Source organism: Telopea speciosissima, chromosome 9, assembly GCF_018873765.1.
Source record: "Telopea speciosissima isolate NSW1024214 ecotype Mountain lineage chromosome 9, Tspe_v1, whole genome shotgun sequence".
Taxonomy (NCBI): domain Eukaryota; kingdom Viridiplantae; phylum Streptophyta; class Magnoliopsida; order Proteales; family Proteaceae; genus Telopea; species Telopea speciosissima.
Window position 1 is genome coordinate 41,172,761 of NC_057924.1, and position 6,672 is coordinate 41,179,432.

The following is a 6,672-nucleotide window of genomic DNA, read 5'->3' on the forward strand; positions in this document are numbered from 1 at the left end:
CTTGGTCATTCAAAAATGGACAAGATCTCATAATTATTGAATAGACTTCTTATAACAAATCATATTTTCTTCTACCACAAGTTTGATATAATTTTACCCTGTCGACACACAAAGAGAGAGAGATGGAACTATTGACCATTGGTAATATAAATCAAATACTCTAGCTTTTTAGATGTGTATCACACATAGTGTTCTAATTGTTTAATAATCACATAAACTATATTGAAGCTAATCCTTCAAAGAGTGAAACCTTGATGCATGTCTGGGATCTCTCTGATGTATTGCTTGAACCATGTTGAAGTCCCACTTGGCCAATTCAAGAATGATAGGGTTCATATCCTCTTGTCTCTTGTATGCATCAATATACAACCTTGTCTCTGACCTAAGCGTCCTCCAGTTCAGGGGAATTTCCAAGGAATGATTCACGGTTTGGGCTTCAACATTTAAGTCTTTGTATTCCTTTATGTCTTCAAGATATCTTTTAGAGAAATCTCTGGCCTCATCCAAGATGCTCTCACCTTCTGCACCGAGGTATGAAGCTTCACACAAGCTCGGCATTCCTATAATGTCACCACAAAGTGACTACTTAAAATTTCAGAGTATTTGCATTAAAATATTGCTTTAATTGCTTAAGAACGTATATGCAGAGAATAAAGACAGTAGGTAAGGTTTTTTTTTTCCAGGAACCTTGGAGAATAATAATGCTAACAACAATGATGTATGAAGACCAAAGAGATGGTATTGTGTTCAGTTTCTAAGCAATGGGAAAATAAAATTTAGTAGGTAATTTTATTTTCACGAACCATGATGTCTTAGTGAGATTTAAATGACAAATAGACAGACATGGTACTATCCATGAGCATCTCACACAGCTTGATGGATCACTGTTCAGAGGAATCTTGGATAACAATAATGCAAGATTTTTGTTGCACAGAATCACTTGTAGTGGCATACATTATCAGCAGCAAGGAAAAATTTAGGCAAATCCAAAATATTAAAATATTTTATGTTGTAATCAAAATTCAGGAGATGGCTTCCCAATTTCACTTCATTACTTCTAATGATGACAGAGCAGGATTCTTACCAGCCTACAAATTTAAAATGGGTTCCCCATTTACTACCACCACAGCCCCGTAGTTGCCCCTTTTAAGTTCAATGATAACAAAAAGAAGCCACAATGTCCCTAAACCATGAATCTATTACAAGCACCATGAGTTTATTAATTAAGAGATCAAATCCTACTGATGTTTTATCATAAAATTAGCTTGCTGGTAGGATAGCTTTGCTTCTATATTGTCCCTCATAGAGATTGAAGACAATGCCATCGGCCCACATAAACAATGCGGTTAATGTTATATTTCTTTAATCAATTAGATAGTGATGGAAAGTGATGTGTAGATTCTAATCAATCAAACATGGGTAAAAGGATCTAGAATAGTAACTGTTGATCCTTTGGACAATTTGCAACCGAAACAAATATACACTTTCTTTCCCTTCCCCCACCCTTCTTTCTTTCTATACGGTATGTTTAATACAAGCTTAAAGTATGCTCCATGATTATCTTTGAAGCCTAGCTTCATACCAGCCAATTTCCAAGAATTTGTCCATACATGTGAGGAGCAACCCTGCATGATTAGCTATGCTATTGACTAAGGAGGGCTCTAAATGATATCTGAAGATGCAGTTATGTAGCTGTTTCTGAACCAAGGCGGATTGCAAACTCATGATACTTATTCAACTACTTCAGTATGAGCTCAGATGCTTGTTTACTCCACAAATGATAATATGATCAGTCTCTGGAAATTGTATTTGTCAATTGCATCATAATTGCACAGAATTACTTTAGCAATTAAAAAGCAATATCTTCATTAACCCTCAACTTGAGTAGATGATTAACAAAGGCATGCCCAGGCTTCGCAAAAGCACTCCTCTAGATAAGACAGTGAAAATTGAATCTAAGAGTATTGAAAAGAAAAAACAGATCACAGCTCATTATAACAATCAAATCATTCAACAAATTCTTGAATTGGCAACAAGAATGGGTACTTCCATAGATATGCCTTGTAACTTGCCAATTTCTTTCTGGGATAATCAAATTATGGAGCAGAAACACAAAAGCCATCTAGCACTCAGTGTACTGTAATAATTAAATCAGGTAGAAAGGGAGAAAGCTATACTCCTAACTCCCTCCCACTGTTGTATACAATGTAGCCATCAAGCAGGTTGGGTCTTCAAGGCTCCCAAAAAGAACATCTTCTAGTTCAGATGTTGATTCATTCTTAACGTAACCATAAGGTCTAATGCAGCTGGAAGAAAATCCAAATAATAGAGCTAGACTCTTCATAGAAGACAAGAACGAAGACAATTAATAGAAGACAATCAGAGTGAGAACGAAGAGATGTCGTGGACATAGCAGAAGCATCAGCCTTTTCCAAAAGAACCAGAACCTTTAATGAACTCACAGATTATAACTAAGAATACTGTAATAAAGACAAAAAAGACCAGAGACGAAAATATTATGAAACTACTTAGGAGCTGTACTGGAGCAACAAAGCCTGGAGAGAGAGAGAAAGGGACGTGAGGAACTCGTGTTGGAGAAGGAGAGTACGTGCCCTGCCACCACATTTCTACTAATTCCTTTGTTCTCTATCCATTTTGCTATTTGCTCATATACTCCTCTCTCCTAGATCATGATTGTCTGTTACTCAATGCCTCCACCAAAATCAAGGTTGTAATGATCATCTGTGTGACCACATTAAACTTCAGGATTTGGGTTAGGGGTTATGGACTATGGAGGGGGAGTTGATAACAATATTCTTGAATCTTTACACAAAGAACTCAAAAACTCAAAAGCTGTGTGGATCTTAAAGGAGATTGCTTAATTTCGGGTGAGGATGTTTGGCTTGTAGCTGCACTCACATCTGAGTCATTTAATTAAGAATTTTTCCAGTTTTTTCACCCACTGGGTTAAACCCAATGCCAGACGTTTCATTTAATGAGATTACCAGGCCTACAACCCAATAGGAATGTACCATATTTGCCGAAAAGGGCTGACCATTACTGTAGTCAAGAACTTTGAAATTTGGCTACTTACGGAAAACAACATAACCAAAATAAATAGCAAAACTGATGGAAATCCAAGACAGGAAAGCCCAAAAACAGGGCTGGACCCATTTGAGAAACAATATGAATGCAGGGCCATAAAATGAAGCTAGTTGAATGCGAAGGATCTCATTCAAAAATGCTTTACAGGTGGAAAGAAATGGAGTTCGGATCACAGCAAAATGCTTATCATCCTTTACCTCTAAAACCATTCTTGCTTTTCCTCAAAAAGAGATTTTAGAATTGTTTATGAGCTGGAAAGAAATGGTTTGGATACATGAGACAAAGAGAAGTAATACCCTATCCCCCAATCCTGCCAAAAAGATAAAAAAGAAGAAATATTCCTATCTAACATATACTAATATATCCATGATAGAAATCCTAATCTGATGGTGTTGAGAACCATGCTAAAGATGGTTGCATGACTCAACTAAAATGTTCCTAAGACCAAAAGAAACTCAACTGAAATTACCATGGCGGGTGGGAGACAATGTAATTGCAGAGAGGGGGAAGAGTGAAGGAGTAGAAATCAGAATGGCCAAGCTAGAAGTGCATGTGGGGATCGGTAGGCTGGAAAGCAATCAACTCAAACACTACATGTGGCGGTAAACATGCTTCAGCCAGGAAAGAAAGTGTGACTCAATGGTAGCACTTGAAATCTAGTCGAAATAAAAATCAATAAATAAATCGAACATATCATGCGACCAACTATGTTACTTTTCTTTGATATCTTCCGAGAAGGCATTGAGTAATGGAGGAGAAAAGCCCTAGCAAGAGGGGAGGGGGAGAAAGAGTGAAATTAAAGAGGGAGTAAGAGAGACATGGATAAGTGAATGAAAGAGAGTGTAGCTAAGGTCAACTTTGAAGTCACTACATCCATCAACAACCCATGTCAAATTGGTGATAGGATCATGTTCTCATGTCAAAAAAAGTCAAAGAAATAGCAATGGGATTAAGATCATACTTATCATTCACAGAATAGAGAAATAATAATGGGCTTGGGACCATGCTTGTCATTCACAGAACAAAGAGATAATAAAAGGATTGAGATCATGATTGTCATCCACAGAACAAAGAAAACAGAGAAATTACAAGAAGTCTGGAGTTTCTTACCTGAAAGAGAAGCCGGTCTGTTGTATTTACGAATAGAGCAGCTTCAATAGATGATTGTGGGAGCACCGATGCGATGACCGGATCGAAGTCAGCAACAAAATAGGTGGGATTTATTACAGGCCAGGGATAAAATTACTAATCACCAATGAATTAATTTTATTGGTCAGCAAAAAATGCACGTGCCTAGTTCATCCCACATCAATTATTTGTCCAAAAAATGCATTGTATGGGAGTTTACAGACTCCTGATGGTTTGCAGCTAGAGAAGATAGGACTTCAAAGTTCAACTCCATGTAACATAACCACCACACAATGCTGAAGCCAGATCTCCCGTCCCCCATCCCAAGGTTGTTTTTTTGGGGGGGAGGGAAAAGGGAAAAAAAAAATTTGAAGTGAAAATACAGAAATTCTTTAACCAAAATATAATTCTTTTCGGTAGTTAGTAGCCGATTCTTCTTTGTCTCGAATCCTAAGTAATGAAGGTAAAAGTTTGTCTCCCTGAGTTTTTGAATAAGGAATCTGACTTCAATTCAAAGGTGTACTCATCACATGGATGGGAATCTACATAAATAATAAGATGAATCATCTAGATTAGCAATGCATGATTCATCCAAAAAAAGATTAGCAATGCATCAAATATCAGTGGTTCATGACAAAGAAAATAAAGAGGACTCCTTACTATATAATAGCTAGGTTTTCCAAGCTCCCATTACTCATAAATTCATATAACAACATGTGCTGACCCTTATCCACACAATACCCGACCAAATTCACCAGATTACGATGATGCAACCTACCTAGCAAAAGTACCTGCAGAAAAGACCAGGCTTAGCTAGTAGGCGATAATAATAAGAGTTTGGAAAGAGAAGATTATTTACACATAATACTTCCCCCAAATTTCAAAGTCTAATTGCTTCTAGATAACGACTTGAATGGTAACACTTAATACTTCACCCAAATACTTCCCCCAAATTTCAAAGTCTAATTGCTTCTAGATAAAGATTCGGATGGTAACACATGCAATGTGAACTAATATTTCATTTTTAATAAAGGGAAACAGAAGTCCTATCCTTCTTAAAAATAATTTCCAAACTTAGAAATTACCTCTGTTTGGAACTCTTTCTCCCCTTGTTTGGAGTCAGCTGCAAGCACTTTAACAGCTGCCACTCCACCTGTTGGCATTGTAGCTTTATAGACTGGACCAAATGAACCCTGTCCCAAAATAGTAGTGAAGTTCTGTGTGGCTTTTTGAATATCCCTGGCAAGCAAAACCAATAGAAAATCTTGGTCTTTCACTTAATCATATAGACCCACACCAATCTCGTACTATACTATGTGAAGATCTACCAGTAATTAGCATGCTTATCTCCTAGACATGTTTTTTCCTAAAATATGATTCTTGATTTGTCTACTCAGCACATCATTGTAATACTGGAAAAAGAAAATATAGCTTTCAAAGGAATTTATTGAGATATTTTGAAAAGAAAATGTTCAGAAACCCTTCTTTTTTTGCAGGTCTCTGGATTTTGTGCAAAGTTTCTCTTGCATCTTCATTCACCCCCTGGTTGGGATGGGGGTGTTACAGGAGAACACGAACAATCATGCAATTGGAATCAACAAAGTCTGATGCTCAATCAGGTTCTCTCCAAAAGTGAAGCACCTTTACTAAAAAGGTAAAGTAGCCATCAGTACCGTAATATAACTGAAACATGGCCTGGCAGCCAAGGACACTCAAGATTTATAATGTCTGCAACCCTTTGCCAATCTATGCCAACAAATTGGTGGGTTTTGAGTAAATATTCTAAGTTGCATTTACACAATTATACATTTTATTCAAATAATTAATATGTACAGTTAAATAAGAAAAATACTGGCCAAATGATCCCTGTAGCCGTGAAATTTAATGAAATGCAAATTAAAAAAGAACAAGCATAAAACATAAAATCTACCAAGGATGCCAGCAGAAAATTATAAAGTTCCAATATATTAACAGATGAAATTACATAGCACATACTTGTATGCGAATCTCAGAATGCCAGATGTTGATGCAAACTGATCTTTCTTGTGACGGTTCCACCTGAACCGCTGGGTGTTTTCTGGAAGGTGATGCGGGACAGGAATAGTTATGGAATTTGAAAGAGATGCACTGGAGTCAATACTTGCTCCTATGCCATTCGTACAAATAGGGAGAGTAGTTATATCACGATCATTTGAACAGCGTCGAAGATTAGACCCTTTTTCTTATCCCTGAGGGATAAAATAGTCCGCCTCTGCAATCACCAATCAATTAATTAAAAAAAAAAAAAAATAGAGAACAAGAGAGTGAGAGAAACCAACAAATGAATGTTAGAATTTTAATTCTAATAAAATTTCATATGGATATAATTAAATCCCTAAATCAGGTTAATTAGGATTTTATTCTAATAAAGTGGGGTCATTAAGTTATATTAGAAGTCTA